Raw genomic sequence first — 25,641 nt, 5'->3', positions numbered from 1 at the left:
TAGAATGTTGCAAAAGCATAATTAAACTTTCAACGACCCTGAAGGATATTACCTTTCACAACAGGAACAGGAAAGAAAGTCCTATATTTCTCTAAGGACCAGATTTGCTAAGTGTAACGCTTACCGGTCCCTGACTTGAGCTTCCATTGTGTAAATGTGTAACTAACAGTGATTAATACTAAACATAGGAGATGTAATGGAAACCTTCATATGCCAGTAACGCTGGGACACTGGTGATCCCCAAAGGATCTCCAAGGTGTGCTACCACGCATACACACCTCTCTAATAGTCCTTGCAGAAGTCCCCCAAGGTTGGCAGAAGCTCCCTCTCCCCTGTAAGAGATGATTTCCTACCCTTCTCCAAAACAGTGAATGGCTAAGATAGTGTTGCAGTGTCAGTGCTTTGCTTGGCGTGGTTAGCGTTGCACTGATTTACAGTCTCAATCTAGATGCTTTCCCCTGATTTCTTCTCTCCTTTCCACGTTCATAGTCAGCTAGGGTGGATGGTCTCACACCACACTCATGGTGCTTTCCTGCAGCCCAAGGAACCTGCCGGACACCTCTTGTATCCAGCCAAAAATCTATCCTCCTGGGCATGAGAAACCAAAAGAAAAACCACCAACAAACAAAGCCAGCTTCTTTCCATAGGGTGATTTATGAACTTGTAAAACTTGAGAACTCAATCAATAGGTAATGAAGTAAAACAGCAAGGATGGCAGGCGGCTCGGCTGATGGCTGCTCCTGACACGTCTGTGCTGAAAAGATTCAGTTCACTTACCCAGAAGAGCTCTCACCCTCTGACCAGCATTGATTGATGTGCAATGCAAACATGCAGTCTGGTGTCCAAGCTTTAAACTCTTTTTAATCACCTACTTGGTTGGGGTTTTTTTGTTTCAATTGAATTGCTGAATCACGATCTCTCTTTGCATTAGTAAACTCCACCTTGATTTATCAAGATGCAGGCTTCACCCACCATATTTAATATCTATGCCTGTTTGTTACCATTACTAGCACCAAAATTCTTGTAGCCCTACGTGCTTATTGTTGGATTAGTTTAGTCCACATGGTGGATACAATGAGACACAATGCACTTCAGGGTCATCTTAACATCAGAGAAAACGTCTGCCCCATTTAAACACTGCAGCACACAGGCAATTCCGCAATAGCGCTCAAATGAAGGAAGATTTAAAGGCTGGAACTCTACATATCCCCAGCTTCAATTTATACTATCAACAGAATCATCTGGTCATCTCTCCTTTTCTTTGACAGCTGTAATATCTGCAATTAAAATCTGAATCAGTGGGGGCTATTTTAAGAACAAAGAAGGTATTTCAGCTCGGTGGAGCGCTGCAAGATTGGGTAGGATATGCTACAACTGGCATTCCAGCTCATTAAAACAGCTTTGCTGTGGACTATTCATTCTGAAAGTGTTCTGCAACTGTATATACACAACACAAGAACCACTCAGCACCAGCGTTTGCTGAAATCCAGCCAGCTTCATGTTGCCTTTGCACATGAAGGAACTTGTCACAACAGCCCTTTGGGGTCAGATCAACAACCGGAGCCAAGAAGAATTCGAGGGAAGCAGCATAATTCCTTACTGGGGACTGGGAATGGTTATACCCTCCCCTTTTGCAGGAGGCATCACAGGAACATTCTAGCAAGCAGATATGGTCAGGAATTTGGTCCATGCTGCACCCTGGAGGCACCATACAAGATGCTCTTGCCTCTCCACCTTCTCCATGGCAGTGACAGTTAAGTCTTCCTCCTCCAAAGCCCTACACATCACACTGAATCCCCATGGGTCACTGAATTCCCTGTAAGAATATAAAACAGAAGTATTATAACAACACATTTCAGAGATATTTAAGAACGATGCTTCAATTAGACTTGGAGGGTATAATTAAGGATTTCAGACCCTAAAATAATGTCTGCACCCTGAACAGATCCCCAGATGGAGATGTGACATGAGCAGATGTGCCCACCTCTCTCCTCTGAGCACATCTCTGAGTTGTGGTGAGGAGAATTTAGCACAGGGGACGCTGCTCGTTTTGATGGGAACAGAATCATACGGTGACATTGTTCACGTGCCAAAGTATGCAGTAAATTCAGCCATTTCTGATGGCATGCCTGTGTATGTCAGGACTCAGTTACACACAGGAGTTGTCCAATAAAATTGGTTTTTATAACACCATTTGGAAGAATACACATTCCTACTCAAGAAGGGTAAAACCAGGTAGATGCTGTGAGCTGCAGTTTGGTGAAGCTCAGGAAAAAGATAAATTAAAAAAAAAGTTAGACTTTGCTTCTCTCAAGGTGGGCTTCCAAGATGATTAGAGAATCCAACTCACTATTTGTGTCTATTTCCCTATTCAACCTGTTCAGAGAGATGTGTTCTCACAGGGTCAGATGCAAACTGCATACCATATTGCCATATTACAGGCAGAGAGATTTTTATTTTCCTACATTTTTTTTAAAGGAAAAAAAAAAAGGGGGGAACTTGGTTTCTTCTCTCATTTAGTATTTGAGCTCCTTTCATTTATGTTTCCAGCTTCCCTTTGCTAAGATTTATTTTAACAATAACCAGTTATTAAATGGACCAGATAGCAGGAGACTAGAGATAAGTTTGCAAGACATGACAGCAAAGCAAATTAAAATAGTGGAAGATGTCAAAGCACACCTAACTCCTGCAAAATGCCAAATGCCTGTCCTGCTGCAATGGTACACTACTGGAGAATGAGATCAAAGCACATCCCAATGGGACTTATCACAGTGAAATTTGTTCAAATACATCACTACCTTTCAACTCATCTTTATTGCATTTTCTCCTAAAAAAAATATATTCCAACTTCCTTAGGAATGGATGTATTGAACTAGCATAATGATTCATTATCAAATGAATTTCTGTTTTGCCAGGAAAGAATAGCAAATTGAGAAGCACCACAATGAATTAAAATACAGATTGCTCTTCCACTTCATATAGCAAGCTATCATCTAATTAACAGAAGCCAGACAAGAGTATCAGCCGCCCAAGCACTGGGGCACGGTGGCATCTTAGACGCATCTTGGAAGCTTTTGTACCAACAGTGATGTGCTACCCTAAAGCTCCTGACACGGCAGTAGATATCTCTGTTTAGGCAACCCAGCTCCAGCCTTCGTGCCCACTTAAGCATCGCGATGCTCAGTGAGCCTTGCACCAGTTGGCTTTGGGCCCCAGCCGTTTGCGTGTTCTCCAAACAGAGCCCATGGATGCTGCCAGGACAACGGGCACCAGTCAGAAGCTTTCAAAAGGAGCCGAGATGGAAGAGTAAAACAGACTGCATCCAGACGCTCTCAGAATGACAGACAGCTGATCAGATAATGCCTTAACCCAAAGGAAAATAAAATACTCATGAATTTTCATACTGCGTAAAGTCATTACAAAGAGCAAGGTTGGGAGTACGTGGTTGCTGCCAGCGTGGGTGTGCTGTTTGGGTCCCTGCTTTTGGCACCATCTATTGCACCCATCACTTGTCTTCTGGGAAGAGGATAATAACTGAGGCTCTGAGGACAGGCTTTCACTAGATTAGCTCAGAAATTCTCTTTTGCTTGCACATCACATCAATTAAGCACAGAGCGAAGAGAAACATACTGACTTAGGATGTGGACAGCCCTGGTTCAAGCCCCTGCACCACTTGATTCAAAGTAACTGGGATGAGAAATGTGTTTGAGTCAAAAAAGGCATCTTAATTGCAGTACCTGACACTTCTGATTTTATGAAAAGAAAGCAGAGTGCATTTAGACTGGTACAGAGTAAAGTCAGATCTCAATCTTTGCAGGTTACTGAAAGCACAACTGCATTTCTCCAGTCAGCTCGACACATCCCAGCAGAGTTAGCACAGATAAGAGCACCTGGGACTAACTCAGTCTTGCCAAGTTGCCAACAGTCACATTGCCCATATGTCTATATAACCTTCGTTGGCTTCCTTTGCCTTTAACGTCCCTGAGTGAATAATCACAAAGACTTTTTCATTGCTGGGTCAAGCACTCCTCTGATTCTTTGCCAGCAAATCAGGAAATTCATTCACTCTTTCACATACCCAGGGAAAAATGCAGGAAAACTCTTGAGAGCTAACTGGTACTCAGCTGGGTTTTGCCTGAGTCCTCGCTGGGAAGTGGGAGAGTTACCAGCTTGACTGAAAGCAGAATATGGGCTGTGAGCCATCCCCGGCACAGCCAGCTTGAAAACCTCACCACACACAAGCAGGGTTTTCTGCGTAGGCACAGGAGGAGCGAGACTTGGGCTTACGAGCAAGCAGGAGGCAGCACATACTCTGCAGATCGGGCACGTTACCAGTGAGCTGGACCAACCCTGCTGCTTCTCAGCGCTGGTCGTGGAGAAGCACCTTAGGCTTTGTTAGCACGAGCAGAACCTCTGTGCACCTCAGTTATAATATATCCTGACCTTGCATCCCAGGACGAGGCCTCGAAGCCAGAAAATGCAGCCCGTGTCTCTACAGCAGCTTAATCACAGCAGCACTCTCACTTGCAGGAGAATAATAAATCGGGACAAGAGATGCAACACTCAGCATCAGAAAGCTACTAGCAGGAGAGGACACTGCCACCAGCCTGAATGCTAGCTGTTCATGGGCAGCTCCTCAAGTGAAATATCCGGAATCTTGTTTAAAGAACAAAAACAAAGAGAAACAGAAGTGTTTTGTTTTTCCCAAAATATATCCTCAGTTGATATCAGGCAAATCTTATCCGATGCCCTGCCTCCCCGAGCAGTTTTCTCACCTCCAGTGATATCCCCTCAGGTGGTGGGATCCTGCTTAGAAGTGAGGAATTAAGGTCACAGTACCAATGAATGATATGCTGGCAAAAGACCAAGCACTCTAACAGAGAATGCATAACATAAAATGAAGACTCTTTTGCATTACATTTTCTCAGGTTTAAAAATAGGAGGTTTCATTCTTAACGATGATATGGGTAAAGTGATTTGCCCGAGTAGCCTGTGTATGGTACATGGAGGCTTTGAGCATCCTGCATTAATGCTCCGTTACCCTATGGAGGTTAAAAAAAAAGGCTATTAATATGTCATGCACAGAGTATATTCAGGGTGCAGAGGAGGAGAGGAAGACGCATTACGCTCCACCTTCAGAAACCCAAGTCCACACTCACTCAAAAGCCTCCAGCTGCCAGCCCATTCACAGCAATACCCACACTGCTCTCTGCATTTCATCAGATTCAGAAACTTGTGTTCTAACTACACCCCAGCAATGGACTCACAAAGTTCAGGTGGTTCTGAGACCTTTGGTGCCTCAGGCAAACAGAAGCCAGCATGTGCCTATCCAAAGACAATGCACTGCACATGTATCCACTTGTCTTTGGCAGGTGGCGAGGTGCCAGGCACATCCCCAACAAAATTCATCAGACTCCCTACCTGCCAGAGCCTCCCCTGCTGGCCTCATATTCTCATATGGAAAGGAAACAGTTAATACTCTTGCATTTGTTCTTGACAAGTGTTTTGGACGGTGTTTTGCTATGGCACGCAATAGCAGACCTCTCCTCATCTCATGGAGGCTGTACTGATGTGCGACACAGTCACAAAATACAATTTCACTCCTAAGTCTTGCTTTATTTTCAGTCAATGCTACGTCAAGCTCAAATTTAAGGTCACAAGCTTTCCTCAGCACAAAGAGAAGTGAAGAATAACTTAAAAACAAACTCCAAACCCAAAATGTTATTGCACTTTTCCTCTCTCAAGTCTAGCACTGTACAGTAACAAAAAGTTTGGAACTTTTCCACAATGAGAATATGTAAATTAATTACCCTCTTATGTTGATTGATGCAAGTTATTTCAGTTGAGAACAATGCAAGTCACACGCAGTTTACGAAACAATATGTCAATAAAATGAGCTAGACCTGCTGAAGAAAATATTTGTTGTAGCCTAAAGCTATTTTTGCACTTGCATAACCCTGAATTACAGTTTTTAGAAAAAAAAATACCACTTCCATGTTCTGATTAGCAACCAGTAAGTTGAGACTTGCTTTTCCTCAAGTACTAAGGAATCTATTAATGTACCAGACGAAAATACACCAAAGGTTGCAGAGAGCATATTATCATCCTTCATGATCCCAGCAAATGAGAAGTGAGAAAGCAGAAAAATTTACACAAAAAGCTTTTTTATCAAGAAAATAAAAATGCTTGAAGGCGTCAAGTGTTACTCTCTCAGCATGTTTTCTCCTCCCCGAACCTTCCCAGCATATTTGCATGAATTAAAAAATTACGTTCATAAACAAAACATCGCTATGGATAAAGCTTTGCTTTGCATCAAAGCTTCAAAATGCTTCATGGAACCGTCTGGAAGGGCCAGAGCTGCTGGTGGTTCCACCTTGACCTGCTACACCCACACCTACCCACCCTGGTTGAGAAATCAGATACAAGTGACGCTGGGGAGGACAAGAGCGATCCATCAGAGGTGTTGATGCAAAAAGGATACAGGGTTGGAGAAGCTCAGACAGCAATGATTAACGTCCTTTCACATTGGTTGAGGTGTGATATATCCATAATTACCCATAAGATTCCAACATTCTGGACCTGCACGTACATCACCTCCCATGATGTGGGCAGGACAAGTTGGACCTTTGCACTGAGAAGCCCAGCTTGGGGCACGCAGGTCTAGAAACCACTACACAGCCATCCCATAAAAATTAAGGGGTTTGCTGGTTTCCTCTTTTCAAGATTTTGGCAAACTAAAATGAGCCATAAGTACCAGAAAGCTTCAAATATGCAAATATGCACTGCAAAGAATCAAAACATTTACCCGACACCTGCTTGCTGGAGGATTTAACTCAGTCAACAAAATTCTCGGGTAACTCCCTGCTGAGTACCCAGCTTCTTGTCACCATCTCAGCTTCTGGGAATGAAGGTTCTGGGATTTCTGTCAGAAAGCTGTCTCCCAATCATATCTATTTCTTGTGTTAACTTTCAAGAGCAAGATGGGAGAAAACTGTGAAGTTTCACATTCCTCTCAATTCCAAGTTGCTGGAGAAAGCTCAACTTTGTCACCTCCTCCCTCCTTTCAGAGCTTCTCCTGAGACAGAGCTACAGGAAATCTGATTTTATGCACTCCCCTGAACTGGCAGCACCCTGTACCATGACCTCGCTTGAGGACCACTGCAGCATCCCTCAGTGCTGCCTGCTGCTCCCCAAAAGGCCACCCAAAAGGGGAGCGGGGGGACCATCATCACCCCCAGCAGCCACAACGCTCCCAGCATCAGCTGCAGAACAGACCGTGGGTCCTGCTAACTTCACTTTGCAGCTGCTGGGAAAAGTATTTCAGCTGCTGAGCTGCATTACATTAAGTTGTTGCCCTAGAAACGTAAGTGATATTACAAATTCAAGCTCCAAAAAAAAAAAAAAAAAATATATATATATATTTTGCAAAAACTTTGCACTTCTCACTATACCTTTTCCCCTCCTCCCCCACTTCTTAAAAGGCCTAAAACCCAAAAAATGCAAATAAAATCCCAGAAACACATGAAGAAGCCTTCCAATTACAGACAGGGAGCAATTTCCAAGCACTAATAATATTTGCATCTTATTGGACATCATATTGAGATCTAGCGAACTAAAACAGCTTTTGCAATGGGGTTATATTATTCAGGTCTAATTAACGGTGGATGTAAAACTGAAATGAGATAAACACCACTTTATGCTGGCAGTCTTACTGAGTCTGTGGCATTACCAAAGATCAAAAGAAGCATCTTAAGGAAGCTATTCTCACTGCAAAATAAATAAATACATTTTAATGAGATGGAAAACATCCTGCGTGTCAAGAATTAGCAACTTGAATGTGGAGTAAGTCTGCTCGACTGTAATGGAAAGCAGACCTTAAAAACATCAGATTAACTAGAAGCTTGCAAAAACAGCTCATCCTATCACTTCTTAAAACTCAAAATATAGAAAGAAACGTAAACTAATATATATTCTATTTCTGCAGGATAGATACATATTTTTTCTGTTCACCTCCTCATAGACGGATATTACTTCTGCATAGGTGTATTATCTCTCTGTATTTCTATTTCCAGAAAGTAATAAAAAAAATAGTATAAATGTGAGGCCAACTCAGAAACAGGAAAAATAAGAGTCTCAAAAGTCACTTTCCTGCCTTCTCCGAACTTAGACCAAATATATCAGAATAAAGATGCTAAACCAGAAAATCCATTTTAAAAGGCATATGTGATGGTTTTTCATTACATTTATAAAATAGGGAAACGAAACACCTTCAATCTCTTAAAAATAAAAACTAAGTCTTGAAAAATTAATTCCAAAGATGACTGAATAAGATCACAACTGATGGGATATATCTTTAGTGTACAAAAACCAAGACAGAAAAATGAGTTCTTTTCACTCATTTGTTAAAGCTACGAAAGGCAAAACCAGGCAGAAATCACAGAAAGGAAGACTTCTACCTAACTGCAACCTGGACTTGAGTTAGAAATACCCATACTACACTAAAATACAATCCACGCCAAAACATGTAATGATTCTTTACCCACTGAGCTGATGATGGCTCCTCCTGAAATGAAATACTGCTCTGAAGTTGTGCTGTAAAACTGATGATATCACTGACTCCAGTTGTGCTTACTTCATGTTAATGAACATGCCAATGTACACTGCGAGGAGCATTTTCCCCTTTCAGTTTCAGGCTGATATTTTACAGTGAAGCTAAAATTTCTCTCAGACAGCATCATCTTGTTTTCTTAGGCCAGTTTTTCACTTGCATTTGTGCAATACCACTTAAAGCTGATGTTTAAGCACAAACGTACTTTTAACGCTTAAAACAGGGAAATAAAAACCTGATGCAGGAGTACCCAGCCTAAAGAAGCTAATGCCATGTGAGATTAGGGATGTTTCCAGGTGGATGCTACGGCCCCAGGTTGAACACAAAGCACCAGTGAAGAGGGGGAAAGAAAAAAAAGGAAAATGCCTGTCCTTTTTATTGCAAATTTTACAACTAACAAAGCCACCGAGACACACAAATAGGACACCCCAAAATATCAAAGTTATTCTGAGAGACAGCTGTGCAATGAGGTAGTTCTAAAATCCCTCGGGACAAGCTGCAGGAGTAAGACCCCACGGCAGAGACCGACGGCCACATCACTCCAAAGGCAACAGAGCCACGGCCATGCCTCTCATCATTCATTTATAACTTGGGTTAATTTATCCCAACACTTCTATGGATTCACTCAATACCTTGAAGAAGACTGAACTTGTCTTTTAATCCCAGTCATTTGGTGGGTTGATTTTCATTACTCCTGCAACTGATCCCATGATACAACCACATATTAAACGAAAAACAATTTCTTCTGCGAAACAACCTGTTCCAAAATATAATCCTGTAATGCACCAAGAAATTATTTTGCTATGTCATACTCCTTTAGTACCGCATCACTAGTTTTACATACCTCTCGAAGACTCCAGAAATTGAGTAACTTGCTTAGCCTGCAAAGTAACAGGATGACTCAGTTAATTTATTTACATTTTCTGTAATTTGGCATTTGAGCCCACAGAGACATTACTTTCTTGTCATATCCACTCAAATTCTGCCTTGTTAGCGTCTAGAGAAATCAATGCCATACAGCACTTCATTTTTATAACTTCATCTTCTTTCAACCTAGAGCTTCATTAACGTGAAAACTAAACAGGTACACAGCTCACTGTCTCTCTACACGTTAAGTAAATTTACATAGTATAAAAAAAGTAGATGAGGATACCTGTTAATTCTGTTCATGCACACGCTTACTTTTTATTAAAATGTCCCATTCAAGTTTATGATTTTTTTTTAAACTGCTTGGAGAAAAACTACAGGTTTTGCTGTGCAACAACCACCTGTTGTTACCTTTTTTCCACCTTGTCCCTTAAAGAATGGAAAAAATATTGGAAGAGCTGGAAAACGGGAAAAGCGCACTCTTAAGTTTTAAAATGTTCCTGAACAATTCCACTTAAAACCATCAGATTAACTAGAAGCTTGCAAAACCAGCTCATCCTATCACTTCTTAAAACTCAAAATACAGATTCTGTCAAAACCAAAGCAACCAAACAAAAATAAGTAAAACTTCAGAGGTTCCAAGCATTTTCAGAACAACAGATCACTCAGGATTTCTCATCATATTTTCTACTGACACAGCAGATTGGGCTCCCCAGGGTGCTGACAAGTCTCCTCCTGATGCTTTGTAATCACCAGTCAGCCCCAGAGCACTCCTGGCTGACCAACGCCAATGCGTATCCCAGTCATTGCTGTCACTTCACCAGTATCTCCTCTCTGTGCAATAATAGTTCAGTTCTTTCAGTTGTTTCTAATTTCATAGACTGAACTATGACAATTTTAATCCCTCATTTAATAAGCATTAATCCGCATAAAGATAGGTTTGGAATTCTTCTACCTAAATAATAAAGTATGGTTAATACAGAATCACAGAATGGTTGGGGTTGGAAGTGATCTCTGGAGATCATCCAGTCCAACCCACCTGCTAAAGCAGGTTCACCAGAGTAGATCATACAGGAATGTGTCCAGGTGGGTTTGAATGTCTCCAGAGGAGACTCCACAACCTCTCTGGGCAGCCTGTTCCAGTGCTCTGGAACCCTCAAGGTAAAGTTGTTTCTCCTCATATTCAGATGGAACCTCCTGTGCTTCAGTCTGTGCCCGCTGCCCCTCATCCTATTGTTGTGCATCACTGTAGAGTCCGGTCCCATCCTCCTGACACCCACCCTGGTGATATTTATAAGCATACTAATGCTAATTAATAATACTAATATATTTGATTATTTTTTTATATTGATATGCCCATATTCGGACCCAGGAATTATTCTCCTATTCCGTTAGCCCTAGGAATGTTCCCAAAAAAGCTATCTGGTCCGTCCCCCCACAGCAACCCATTTGCTACACTACCCTGCGTCATCTCCAGCTATACCATGATGATCACTGACTCCTTTAAAACCTCAAAAGCCAGAACTTCATTCATAACCACACAACTAAATAATGAGGTTCCTGAGTCCAAAATGGAAGCAGGAGAATGCTCCCATTTCGCTCTGCCAAACTCCAGTCCTTCTTTCGGTGACCGCCTCATTATCTGCAAACTAATTGGACTCTTACCCTTGTGTTCACCAGGGTGAGGGAGTTGGTGTCGCCACTTGCTCATCACGCAAAGGGTTTTCTGTGGGTCCCGAATTGGGACACCCCGATCCCTGCGTGCGCCCCGTGACCGCAGCCCAGTGCCGGGGGTCCCTGCACCACCCAGGCAGCGGCACGGTTTGCCGGGCACGGGACATACAGGGAGACGGAGCCTCGCACCATCGCCAGCAATCACATGCACAACAGAATAATCCTGCACAGCCTCAATTAAACAGCTTAAGCCCCTCCATCCATAAAACCCACAGACAAGGGGTTTGGCTGCCTCTGTGTGGCAATGCAGAGACACCAGGCTTTTGTTTATTTCCAAAATCAGAGATGTTTTCTACAATTTTGACTATGCATCCAGTATTCTTTCCTTCACACCACCAACCTCTGATTAAATCACCGCCTCTGCTTCAGCATCTTTCTTCCAGCCTCACTGTGTGGGAACTGCAAATCTGTCTGGGGTTTCTCAGCTCACTGACCTACTTACTACCACAAAGATAGGCATTAATAGAATTTTCTTTCTCATTTAATTTCTGCTATTCTTTCCTTTCTAATTGCTGCTTCCTAACGACAGACTCTGTAAGTTAAGTGTGCTTACCTTTGTCAAGAACATTGTCCAAAGACTACTTTCAAAAAACACAACACCCACATGATTCCTATAGCAGAATATCTTCAGCACAGCACATTAGTAGCTGCTAACCATCCTGAGCCTTCAAATTAAAAGAAATCTAGTCTAGCAGTGGCACTGTCTCTATTTTTTCTTTTTAATCTGTAAAGATCTTTATTTACTCTCCTTTTACCAATATTTTCTTCCAACAGGCACTAGTGTTGTGGCACTCTTGGAGGTCACTAAACCCACCCAAGATGATAAGCGGGGAATTTTTCTCATCTGATTTCAACCAGCTAGAAGTTATGTATCGAAGTCAGTCAACTCCACCACCACTGTAATCAATAGGAGTGGCATGAAACACCTACAGGGAAGGGAAGGGAAGGGAAGGGAAGGGAAGGGAAGGGAAGGGAAGGGAAGGGAAGGGAAGGGAAGGGAAGGGAAGGGAAGGGAAGGGAAGGGAAGGGAAGGGAAGGGAAGGGAAGGGAAGGGAAGGGAAGGGAAGGGAAGGGAAGGGAAGGGAAGGGAAGGGAAGGGTTCCACCTGGAAATGCTTCTCATTAAACATAGAGGGACCCTCTGTTACTAGGCTGAGGCAACCCTTCACAGGTGAGATTCATTTATCTCCAGCTCTGCTGATGATAAGGAGGAAAATATTTATAGGGAAACACCACTTAATTACTTCTATGCTGTTATTAAGTGTCTCTTAGAGGAAAGGGAATCTCGAGTTAAATGAACATGCGCAGCATCCCAACCAACATGAACTTCACTTCACTACCATGACAGAGCTGGGCCAAGCTTACACAATGCACAGACCAGGATGTAGCCAGGGCTTGTGCTGCTGGAGGGACTCAAGAGATGCAAGGCAGCAAACTGGGATTTCTTCTTCTTTGGTATCTTCCCTTATGTGTTCCTTGCTATACACATATATGCACAAGGACAGTCCAAGACAGCGCAAGGTAAAATGACACCAGAAAAGAGAGCCCCAAAGGCTGAAACCACAAAACTTTGGTTTTCAGAGAAAACATAGGTGATTCCAGTCAAGTTGCATTAACAGAAAAAAAAATGGTAGCGGCAGAAAAAGGAGGATCCAAAACACCTTACATCCATTTCTGTGCTCCTCTGATCCTACAAAAAAACAGGGAGCATATTAGATATTTAAATGGAAGGAAGTAGTGTATCAGCCAGCCTATGGTGAAAAGGAGAAGAAGGTTATGTCCAACACAAAAGGATCTTAGGGGCCTGCAGCACCACCAAACCCATCGCAAGACTGGTCTCCTTCTGGGTACACCAGCTCTGTACATTAAGTAAAAAGCTCCCTCCCAAAGGAAACCACACAACAACCTTGTAGTAACTTCTTCTTGTTGAGCAGAACTGCTGAGCATGGTCTGCAGCTCATCAAAAACTGTAGGACAGATGGGTTTTGTAACTTAACCACAAACCCTTGCATGACCGTGGAGCAAGACAACTCATCTGCCTTGATTCCTTCATTTCTAAAACGTGTGTAAGGATTCTGTCCTTCATCATGAAGCCTTTTGGTATCTACCAGTTGAACAAACAATGTGTTTGTGGGCTGAAGCTGTGTCCCCAATACATAAGTGCAACCAAAGCCACAAAGGGGGCTGGTTGTGAAGCTCTCAGCAACACCATACCAGATAGCCACAGTTATGGGCTGTTTAGCAGCATTTTGACCCATTATCAGTCATTCCTATCAAACTGCTTCATAAGCTCCCTCCTTCTAAAGGTTAACCTTCTGAAACACCCACACACTAAATACCAAGATATTCTACATGTTTTCTGGGAACCCATTAGAGAAAGCTACTGCCAGAATAAATCAGAATCCCATGTCTCTGCAGTACCGCTGCAGGTGGAGCACAACCCTGTCCATTTAAATGAAGCATGAGGGCTTGTCACTAATGCCTTCCTAGGATATACAGCTTTAAGACTTACTGCTGAAGATGCAACAAGTCCACCAACATCTGCATTGCAATCTTGACCGCCAGAGATATTGCAGAGGTGTACGATAACAGACATGCAAGTCATGGGTAGTAACATCTCTTCAAACGAACTTGGGAAATATTTGCAACCTTTTTAAGAGTTTCAGGATTTCCACTTTTCCCTTCAGTTTCTTGTTTCAGTAGACCAGATTGGGAAGAACCCTGGCACATACGGGAGGATGGCAAAATGTTTTCCTTGGGGGATCTGCTGGTCTGCAGACTTGTTTTTTCCTTTCATAACTACTGAGTATCTCTGGCTGGACTTGAAAGTCAGGATATTGAGGAAGATGCCAAACCTTTATATGTTCACAATATGATGAAGTCTGCTCTTCTTGGGGTCTCAGCTCTTATGGAAGAAAGTTACTAGTTTTGGAAATGGTGGCAAAACCCAGACTTCTCATTCCTGTTGTTGTCCCAGTGACCTACTGTCAAAGTTAACTGATAAATGGCCATGGAAGAGATGCTGAGGGCTAAAAAGGAATCAGTACAGGAAAGCAAGCTAGAAAAAGGTTCTTATTTGAAATTAACAGATTGCCCAGTATTTCTGAAATGCACAGTCTGGTGTGTTTTTAGCTTAATTCTGCATTTTTGTTTGGCTCATGATAAAATAACACTACTTCAAATGAAAGGCTCTCACTGTCGATGGGAAATAAGAGATGAGTACAGCCTATGGCATTTCCACATCTAGATCTCAAAAACATCCTGATTCCTCTAGGCAGCACGTTGAAGTACCTCCACTGCAAGGCATGGCCTGCAACTCTGCATGATGGTTGGGTTTGAAATCCTGCTCTATAAACAACAGTAGCTCAGCAGTGATTTCGCAAAGGGCTCTGCACCAATCTCTACCCAGGAGATGAGCTTCAGCCTTACATTCATTGCATCACCCAAAGACAAAGACGGAAAAGAGCAAACCGACCAGCCATATCTCCCTCAGGAAACACGCCCAAAATGAATCCAACTTCATCATTTTCGAAGGATCTCAGCCCTACAAGTTCGTAACAGGTACCTGAAAGGGAGATACTCTCAAAGACTCTATTTTTCCTTTGCATGTGGAACCTCACACTGGTTTTATTAAGGCATATTTGATCAAATGCCATGCCACAGGGAGCTCTGACTTTAGAAGGCTGTTTTCATAGACCTACAGCTGAATATTACTGCAGATAAAGCTACCCTAAAATCCAGCCCTGAGCTGTCACTCCCATTACACCCAGAACTGTATAACCATGTGAGGCCTTAAATTACAACCCAGGCTTACATTTTAAAATATTTGTTAAAGTTACCCCTGGATACTTTGCTGTGAAACTTGATCAATGTGTTGATATATGCAGGGATTAAGTCATCCAGCCTCTACTGGCAGGGAAATGAACACTCACAAGAAGAAGTCGCTATTCTTTTTGACTGAAATCTGAAGAACCAGATTCTGATCTCAGCTTCACTACAGTGGACTGAAAATGACTCTGTGAATGCCAGGAACTACTTAATCAATAATAAAGTACAAACCAGGCCTTCTGCTAACCTTCAGCAACAAATACAGATATGCCATCGGTACAATAAAGACAGCCCACTCAAAGTGCATCCTGAAGGTGGCCAATTCTATTACAAATAACTTTAAAACATGTAAAAGCAAGGTCCTGCACCTTGGTCAGGGCAGTCCCCAGTAGCAATACAAGCTGGGGGATGAAGGCATTGAAAGCAGCCCTGCAGAGAAGGACTTGGGGGTACTGGTGGATGAAAGACTGGACATGAGCTGTCAGTGTGCACCTGCAGCCAGAAGGTCAACTGTATCCTGGGCTGCATCAGAAGGAGCATGGCCAGCAGGTGGAGGGAGGTGATTCTGCCCCTCTGCTCCGCTCTGGTGAGACCCCACCTGGAGTCCTGTGTCCAGCTCTGGAGCCCTCAGTGCAGGAAAGACATGGACCAGTTGGAGAGGGGCCAGAGGAGCCACAGAAATGATCAGAGGCTGGAACAGCTCTGCTGGGAGGACAGGCTGGGAGAGCTGGGGTTGTTCAGTCTGGAGAAGAGAAGGCTGTGGGGAGACCTTATTGTGGCCTTTCAGTGCTTAAAAGGGGCCTGTAAGAAAGATGGGGACAGACTTTTTATTAATAGCAGTCCCTGTCACAACAGGACAAGGGGGGAGATTCAGGTTAGAGATGAGGAAGAAATTTTTTACACTGAGGGTGGTGAAACCCTGGCCCAGGTTGCCCAGAGAGGTGGTAGATGCCCCATCCCTGGAGACACTCAAGGCCAGGCTGGACAGGGCTCTGAGCAGCCTGGTCCACTTGAAGACGTCCCTGCTCATTGCAGGGGATTGAACTAGATGAGCTTTGAATGTCCCTTCCAACCCAAACTATCCTACGATTATTTAAACTCTGTAAGGAAATATCACAATAACATCCACAATGCTCAATGTGTACACGCAGTGCACAAGAACTCCCACTTTATACAGGATAATGACCTACATAATTTCTGCTTAACGATTCCTATTAAAGCCGATGCGTATCTCCATACAACCCCTGAAGGGCACCTGCAGGAATGGCCATGAGCACAGCATGCTCCCTGGCCCTGACAAGCTCCTTGTCCAGCCTGCTCCTGCACACGGCTGCCGGGCAAGCCCCCAGCTGCCAGGGAGCATCAGCGGCCACCACGGGTACTTGGGTTCACAAGCTCCTGACTCTGTAGAGGGCTGAGCTCTGGCTGTTAGAGAGTAATTTTGGTCCTGATGGCAATATCTGAACAACCCTCAAGACACAGGGTTGACATACCCAGCAGGACTACCCAAATGAGTAACGATGCTCCTAAGACTCCAGCAATGCAGCAATCGGGAGACAAATTACTTTTTATTTAAAATGTTTAGCTCTTTCTTATGTAAAAGGCTTAGAAAAATTATATGTATAAGTGCAAATCATTGCAGGATACTTCAGATTCCCCCCCCTTGCCAATGACCCTCTCGATGCAGGTCCAAGCCAGGCCAGCACGCTGGGCAGACCAGCCCCTTGCACGCAGACTGTGATAGATGTGTTACATCTGCAGGAGTGATGGAATGCTAAATTCATTTCATAAACGCTTTGGCTAAAAAGTACTTGCGCAGCAGGGAAAATATGAAGCCAAAAGGAAATCTCTCAGAAGAGTTAGTGAGAGAAGTGATGCGAGTTTATGCAATAGACACGCACATTTAGCTTTTGTCTGCCTATCACAATAACGACGTATTCAAAGCTTCTGGGAATAAGTGGTAAAATTCCTTTTATTATTATTGTCATCTTAATTTTTACAGATAAAACAAACCAACAACGTAAAGGAAGAAACATGCCCAAAGTTATCAGCACTTTTTATGAGAGTCTGAAATTCAAATCTGGTTCAGTCTCAGCCAGATAGTTCATACATCATTGTCTCCCAGAACCTATGTGCAGACACACTGTCTGCTTGCACATACAGTCAGCTAATGAAACACTAGGTCTGAAAGCACGTTAGGCTTGTCAATCTAAGAACACCAAACAAAGACATTAGCTATGTTATTTTAGCCATACTGTAAATCTCAGATACGTAAGAGAGTTTAAACAAAAAGCCCCCAAAACATTTAAAGTAAAGGTTAATACAGCTAAAACTCCCTGCCCATCTTTCTCCCTCTCTCCATTCCTAGCATTGTCCAGGACCCCAAAAATTCCAAGTTCATTCAGGCATCACCATCAGAAAACAGCACCTTCCCACTGTTTCTTTTCCCATCCTTTGCTTCTCAACATTCATTAACCCATGCCCAGACAACAAGTACCTCTACTCACTCCTTACCTTGAAATCCTCTCTCTCCTCTCTTCCACTTTCTCCTTAGTCTTCCCACACTCACACCCTACACCCAAAGAAGTCAGCAGTGGGTCAACTGATACTTATTAATGTTCATGAATCGTTTTAGGTGTCACATCAAAAAGGGAAATAGCTCTAGGAAGGATGTTCCAGGATGCAGCTTCTGGGAACAGCGGAGGAAGCAGAGAGAAAGCAAAAAAGAAACAAAACTCTGCATCCTGCTGCTTCAACACAGTATGCAGGTCTTTTCCCCTATACCAAACTAATCCATAGGGAAGCACCGTAAGCTTCATTTTCATCAGGGTCCTTCGGGCTTTCTCTGCCTACATTATCTGCTGCTTGCTCCGACACAGAGCCCAAGCATGCACTGTGCAAGCTTAAGAGGACCAGGATCTCAGCATGAATTCAGCTAAACCTCACTGTGTCAGTTTGCCCAAATACAAACCGCTGCCAAGCGGACACATCACGTATTGGCGAGAGTCAATTCTCAAACCCCCATCAGCTGCGTATGTTCCTCACCACTTATTTCTGACCTCACGACACGGCTGCAAAAGCACACGGAATATTTGCTTATACTCCTCCTAATGATCTGTATCACAACGCTTTTTACTAATGCAATAAACTACACCAAAGGAGCCTTGTGGGCATCTTCAAATATTCCCTGCACAAGCCACGCTGGGTAAAGAACCTCCCGAACAGATGCTGCCGTGCAAGGCGGAGGGAAGCGAGCCAGCATCCTGCTGCAGGGCACCAAGGCAGGCCAGCAAAGCCCCGTCCAAGGCATCAGAGGTGATCCAAAGCTCGCACATCATTTGGAGAGAGCTGCATCCACAGGTGGGAGGTCAACTGCAAGACTTCAAAACCAGCCTGCTCCAAGAAAACTTGCAAGAACTGCAGCATTATCCAACATCTGGGCAATGGGCAGAGGTACAAGGATGCTTTATCAGCACATCTCCCCTCATCCCTGCACCATCCCTCACATCACCCTCCAGCTATTCAGTGTCTGATAAAACTGAAGCCTTTTGGCTACTGGAAAGTAGCAGCTGCCTTTTCACTCTGTTTTCATCCTGGCCCTGAATGAAAACCTCCAGCTTAAAGTAACAGTAGTAATTATTATTATTAATACTGTTGTTCCATGCAGTCCTCTAGCTTCCTTGCCAGAGGAACATTTCCTTCTGAGTAGCACAGGCTTTTCCTAAGTCCAGACCACTACAATCATATGGACGCACACTATCAGGGGCAAAGCAGGAACAGCAAATGACATTTTTTCCAAAGTACAAGAACAAAAAGGCTGGGCTTTTCCAAAGGAAGCTAGCAATTGGGCTCTCTTGAAGATCCTAACAGTGAATGGTAGTGTTTGAATTTTGACTAAAAAGTTTCACGGAAAGCCTCTAGGAAAAACATGCACGTAAAACCTCAGCTCTGGGTTTATTGCTTGCCAGTGTATCCATCGCATGTATTGCACTGCAGTGAAAATCCATAAAGCTAGGTCATCCCAATGAAACACAAGCCGGCAATTCAACTTCGCATGCGATCACACCACCAAGATGCAGCCATGCAGGCAGTGACTTAACTCAACTGACCCACAGCATGAGCTGCTGTTATTTAATTGCCACTTAGAGAATACAAATGAAAGAATTTCAAACACCATCTTAAAATTAAAAAAAAAAAAAAGAGAAAAAAAAAAAAACCAAACCCACCCCAGACATGTACATGTCAAAATTATTAACTAGTTATTTAAATAGGAAGAGTCAACAGATTATGTCACCCTGTGGCAGAACACAGAGACATCCTCTTAAGACTCTGGGTGCCGTGATTTGTTTAAGCAATACAGGACAGAATCATGTTTAATATTAAAAAGATACCAGTGCAACACATCTGATAGCAAAACTGACATTTGTACTGTCATTATACGCACTTGTCACTAAATTTAATCTGCATTATCATAAGAAGTGCTCAGATGGTTTGAAGGCAAAAATATAATCTATGCTCAATGTTATTTAGGAATATTAATAAGATCCTTTATTTTAAGATGTAAAACATTAATAGTTTTTCTGAAGAGGGCTCACTTTTAACCTTTAACAACATTCAAGTGGCTGCGATTTTTATCAGATTGTTTGGATTTTGATTTAGCTCAAGTCCTGAAGCTACAATTAAACTTCCAGCTACCTTCTCTCACTAGGCTTCCTCCAAACAGCTGGAATAATCTTTGAAGTCTGCAAAGACACAGAAGAAATGTTATTTACAGCCGGTTTGCACAGTGCAAGCAAAGACAAGTTGTGTTGTGCATTTCCAGGGCTGGTGACAGACCATTTCTCACCAGCACTACAGGAAGTCATCGAAACTATTTTCCCCTCCCCTGATGCTCTCTACAGGATCAAGTTAAGAAGATGGAAATGCTGCAGGGCAAGGAGTGCCCTAAATGGCCCAAAAACAACTCTCACCGCAGTCAGCGTTAAACCCCACCAGTGGCTCCACTGAAGACAGAGTGCCCTGTTGATGGCCACCTGCCTGGAAAGCCCAACACCTCTCAGGATGGGATGCTAAACCCATTTAAAAATAAAAAATAAGTTAAAAAAAAAAAATCACAGATGCCTTTTAAAGCAGGGAGAAATCCACTGAGACAGCAGGGAAATGAGGAGGATTTCAGCTCAGAGGAGCCACCTCGTGTGTTGCCGCATCCCTCTGACCAGCTTTGCAGCCAAGGGACGGAGCTGTGGGCTCTGCACAAGCAGTGGGGCAGCACCACCGAACCCACGGCAGAAGCCGCGTGGTGTTGGCACGGGTGTAATGATCACAGCAACACTCACTGATGTCAAAGAAATAAATAAAATCTTATTTTCTCCCCGGCAAAGCCACTGGTGTTTTTCGTCTGCGTTAACTTGCTGTAAGTGCCCGCAGGGTCTGTGCTTTGATTAACTGCGGATGATGGGCAGTACAGGCGCAGACACGTTTAGGTATAATTATTATAGTAGCCAGGCCTATACACCAAGATTGGCAGCAAAATCAACAACAGCTCAATAAGACAATGGGGAATTTTCCAACACAAAGCTGCACACTACTCACAACAAGGTCTGCTCTTGATTCTTTGAAGAAAAAAAAAAGTGAACTCAGGAGGTTTTTTGCTACTAATCCCATGGAACACCAATTTCACTCCAAATTACTCTGGATTTTGCAGATTTCATACGAAGTTAAGCAAAAAACAAGCTAAGAACAGTGTGTCTCTCAAACCACCACATGATGCGTATTCTAGTCCAGGACCCAGCAAGTCCAGCTCCCAGCTCAGCCCACAAGTCCAAGCACTAAAGAGAACACAGTCCTTAGGATTTAGAAAACACACAGTGCAAAGGTTATTAATGGTTATCATCAACCCTTTGAATTGCACTTACAAAAAACCCCAACAAACCCATAAGCTGGAAGTCACCGCAGACCTGAGAGCGGAGGTTTGAAGGGCAGCCCAGCGGGGTTTGCTCGGATCCCTCTTCACAGCACTGCCATCTTTTGCATCCTGACAGTACTAACACTGCCCAAAACCTACCTGCCACTGACATGCTCATCAGGATATTAACATCAATATTATGACTTCAGGGTCTGATTCAATGCCTGTCATGATATCTATCATTTTAGACACAGGGACAAAATGAAGGCTACGCATTTATCTAAAATAAATGAGAATTAGGGCTGGTTTGTTTTAGATGCAGAAACTATCATTGAAAACACGCTAAGAGACACTAACATCGTATAATTTATAGCTATTTACAATATCCTTAGTTAAGTCTCTTAAACTAAGGGTACAAGGATGCACATGGAAAACAGGCTACTCGGTTCCACATTAGTTTATATTTCATTCCTTTCATTGTCATACGTAAGCAAAACACCTAAATGTCTGGGGTGAATGCACGGTAAAAGAATGCACCATAAAATAAAACTGTATGCAATGGAATTACAGGCACCAAAGTGTTCTCACTATGGAAAAAAAAAATCAAATATATCAGACAGATGCAAATACCTCAATCCCAATGAACATTTTTGTTGTATATTAACAAATCCCCTTCTAGGCCACTGAATATAATAAACCGAAGCAAGGTATTCCTGTTGAAAAGACCAGTTTTATTACATGGCCGCGACCTGGACTGGCTTTCAACCAGCACTGATTAAATGCGTATTCTGATATTCTGCACCACACACCTTCCACGTGGTGGTAAAAAAAAAGTATCAAACACTCCCCATTTGTCACTGTCATTTAACATAAAAATTTATCTGGATGCTGGATATATGAAGTGTCTCTGAGAATAGCTCACCAGATCACACATACATAGAAAACTCACTCAGTGTGCACAGGCTAAGCAGAGTTGAATTAATGAATGTACTGTTGCTTCACATATTCAATGTCTGTCACTAAGCCGATAATTTGCAAACGCAGACGCCTGGACTGGGGGATGCCCTGGGTGCACCTACCGACGGTTCCTCTGCTGCGGCCTCGAAATGCTAATGTTGCTGGGTTGAGAGTGTCTGTTCTGCATTCCTGGGAATGACTCAGGACACAAACAAGACAGTCAGCATGTGTCCACATTTGGGGTTTTATTTCCACTCGTATTTGCCATGATTTCCTTCCCAGGAACGCTTTGCTCGAGAAAGACACAGCGTGACATCCTAAGAGACTCACATCTTCTCTGCACTAACAGACACAGTCGGGGTGTCAGCAGAGAAGTAAAAGCTTCCCTGGAGCATACATCAGGATTACCAACAAGAAGGGAGGACTACTTCTGGATTGAAGCTTTGGCCCATTCTTGTCTATGGCAAAGTTCCCACTGAAGTCAGCGTAGCCAGGATTTCACCTCTGTTGCAGAGATTTTGACTCCCTGCCCATTCTGCCTTGGGACTTCCAGCCAGCACAATAAGGGTCTTAACAGTGACAGCAGCTTTTGTGTTATGAACCACAGACAGAAGTCGTGAAACCCTTCACATAAGCAACCAAACACTTACCAGACAGTTAAGAACTTTAAGGCACTGACAAACTGTAAGGGATTCAAACCTGCATCCAGAAGTATGGTGCCTCGCTTTGGCACACCATGCTAAAACAAACCTTATCCTAACCAACTTTCTGTCCTTCAGAAAAACCTGTCTGTAAATACAAGTGGCATGAGCGCAGTTGGCATGTGTCAGAAGACATTTGAGAACTCAGCACAGAAGTACATCTGTAGTGGAACAGCAGCTACAAACTGCTCCTAACAAGCAGTGGCTAAACACCCCAACTCTCTCCTAACTGCTCACTTCATTGTATTTGACAGAATCCATCAACCAGAGCACATCAGGTCACGACAGCACATCTTGATGGTAGGAACCGTGACAACGTAACCTGGTGGAATAGAAGGCCCTCACGTCAGAAACGAAGCCAGCCAGCACTTAGGAAAAGTGGAGGTGGATTACACCCCATCCCTCTCCTGCACACACAGGATAACAACACAGCAGCATAACACACGGCTCAGAAAGCATCCTGCATACCATGGGCACACAGGTACAGAGCACAGTCATCAAGATGCCAACAGATGCTACGTTAAGAACCAAGCTTAAGAAAAAAAACAGCAGAGGTAAAGAAAAAGACAGTATGATTTGATGCATCAAGGCAAGTACAACCAACCTGCTGATTTTCTACAACACTAGCACCACCAAAGGATCAGGCAGAGGGATATCCATAGTTTCCAGCCCTGCAGTACACTGGCTCCTACCTGGCTCTCTCAACAAGACTCCAGCGTTTTCTGGACACAAATATCACAGTTGCAAGCTCTTTCTCAGCAGCACTCTCCAAAGGCAAGCTGGCTGTGGGGGGATCGTTCCTTCTCTCCTCGCATCCACCACCAAGTCCTCTCCAAGCAACAAAAGTAACTTTCTGTTCAACTGAAGGATAAGCCCTCTGTATGTCAGCAGGAAGAAAAACAAGACAGCCAAGAACTTGCCAGGCTATTTTTCCTTGTTCTGCTTTCCCAGTTAAGACTTACACCCTCCCCACAACTGCTCCAAACCAGGAGTAAGCCCTCAGTGAAAGCACACAGTCCAGGCAGTGACTAAGAATGATTTTTAATTCCTGTGCTGAGAACTCAAACCAGATTTCATAAAGCAAAGCCTTTGCTAAATGAGAGATAAGTTAAAATGCCTGTGCAAAAGACATCATTTTTTCTTTCTTTCTGCTGGACAGATTGGTTAAGGATTCGCAAAACCCTGATCAAACGGTGCACCTCACTAAGCCTGTCTGACAGCGCTGCAAAGAGAAAGCAAATGAGTAAGAAGGAAAGCATTCATCTCCTCAAGTCTCTTTCCTTTTAACCAACCTTGATGCTTTAGTGCCTCTGCCGGGATGCCAGTGCTGCCTTCCCTTTATGTCCCATTTACTTGCATTTATTTTAATTGGATCTGGGACTAAGGACACTCGGCAACTCTTAATCCTCATCACAACAAAGCAAGGGCATGAAGCCACCACGAACAATCACCAAAAAAAAGGAAAAAGACACCCACTGATGCGTTTCTTGGGGAAGCACGCTTCTCTTTTCCTCCTGCAAATAATCCAGCGCGGTTCAAAAAGTGGGCAAGAGAGGCTGGATTATCTCCTTTAATAGCAGAAGTTAGAGCCGGGAGAACTACGTTTAACCCATCCCAGCCGGAGCAGGTTCCCTCCAAGCGCCGCCCCACGCACGGACACCCCCACGCGCACGGACACGCACCCACAGACACTCGCACACCGTCCGAGTTTCGGGCGTCCCGAGGATGCTGAGGGCGGTCGCACGGCGGGGATGGGGACCCTCCGGCCTCTGGCCCGCAGACCCCGGAGCGACCAGAGCCCCGGCAGAGCCCGGCAGAGGCCGGGGGGGCACGGCTGCTCCCCCCGCCGCCCCCAGCGCCCCCGCCCCGGGGCAGGGCGCTCCCCCCCAGCTCCAACCAGCGCCCCAGTACCTGCAAATAGGGAGGGCAAGGCGACACCCCACCCCCCCCGCCCCGCCCCGCTTCTAAAAATATTTGGGGAAAAAAACATATATATAGATAGATATTTAAAAATACGAATAGGCAAGTCCTCCGGTAACATCCCTCCCTCCCCAGCCCAAGCAGCTGCGGCCAGTCCCCAGGCTCAGCCAAGAGCAACTGCAGCTGAAGAGCAGCGACAGACACGCACACCCCCTCCTTCCCTCGCCCACTCCCAGCGACAAAAAAAAATGTTTAAAAAAAGGAAAAACATTAAAAAGCCACGAGGAAAATTAAATAAATAACGATCACACAGCTCCTGCCTGCATGCGAGCTAAAACCCGGCGCGACGCGGCGAGCGAGCCCAGGGGCAGCCGCCCGGCGCTGCACCTTGCAGGGCAGAGTGGGAGAGCGACTCGCCGCCGGCAGGTTCGGGGAGCGCGGGGATGACAGCGGGACACGGGGACAGCGCTGGCTCCGCTCCCCGGCAGAGCGGGGCGGAGGGAGCCCCGGCGGACCCCCCCCGGGCAGAAGTTTCCCCACGTCGAGGCCGCAGCCCCCGGCGCCCCCGCGGCCGCCGCCCCCCGCGCACCGCCGAGTTTGCCCGGCGGAAAGTTTGTCCGCCATCCCCTCCGCGCCCCGCTCCCCAGCCCCAGGCGGGTACGCACCGGCCGGCTCAGCTCCGGGGGCTGCCCCGCGGCCTCCCGCGCCGGGTCTCCATGCCGCCCCGAACGCCGCTGAGGGCTGAGGCGGGAGCAGGGGAGAGGGGGCGATCCCCGCCCGGCCGCCGCGCCGAGCACAGCGCAGCCTGCCGGGAGCGCAGCCCGCGCCCGCCTCCCGGCCCCGGGGAGGGACGGCCCGCCCCGGCCCCGCCCGCCGCGGGGCTCCCACCGCCCCAGCCGCGGCCCCCGGGGAGTCGCTGAACCGATCCCGAAAAGTCTCTCCCCCCAGGGGACTCGCCCAAGGTCACCCCCTCCCGGGAAGGCGCCGGGTCAGCCGGTGTCCCCAAGCTCCCTTCGGGGGTCACCGCTCCTCTGCTGCCGTCGCGCTGCCGGAGGAAGGCGCTGGCCGGCCGGGCAGTGCCGGGCTGTGCTCACCGGCTGCCTCCCCGTCTGGTTCTGCACG

At 44.9% G+C, this 25,641-nt stretch overlaps 1 protein-coding gene across 12 annotated transcripts in view; it reads right to left on the bottom strand.

The window, feature by feature from the left end:
- Nucleotides 1-25,324, bottom strand: part of FAT3 (FAT atypical cadherin 3) — a 419,159-nt gene extending 393,835 nt beyond the window's left edge. For 11 of the 12 annotated variants that reach the window (XR_011737022.1, XM_065832545.2, XM_065832571.2 and 8 more), the window contains exon 1: nt 25,185-25,324. The gene's annotated coding sequence lies outside the window, so the exon portion shown is untranslated. Of the gene's footprint in view, nt 1-9,452; nt 9,490-25,184 lie in introns of all 12 variants that reach the window. The other variant, XM_071803302.1, reaches the window with a different exon arrangement.
- Nucleotides 25,325-25,641: the final 317 nt, after the last annotated feature.

Source organism: Patagioenas fasciata, chromosome 1 (genome assembly GCF_037038585.1).
Source record: "Patagioenas fasciata isolate bPatFas1 chromosome 1, bPatFas1.hap1, whole genome shotgun sequence".
NCBI lineage: Eukaryota > Metazoa > Chordata > Aves > Columbiformes > Columbidae > Patagioenas > Patagioenas fasciata.
The sequence above is the reverse complement of the archived record's forward strand: the minus strand, read 5'-3'. Positions and strand labels throughout refer to the sequence as shown.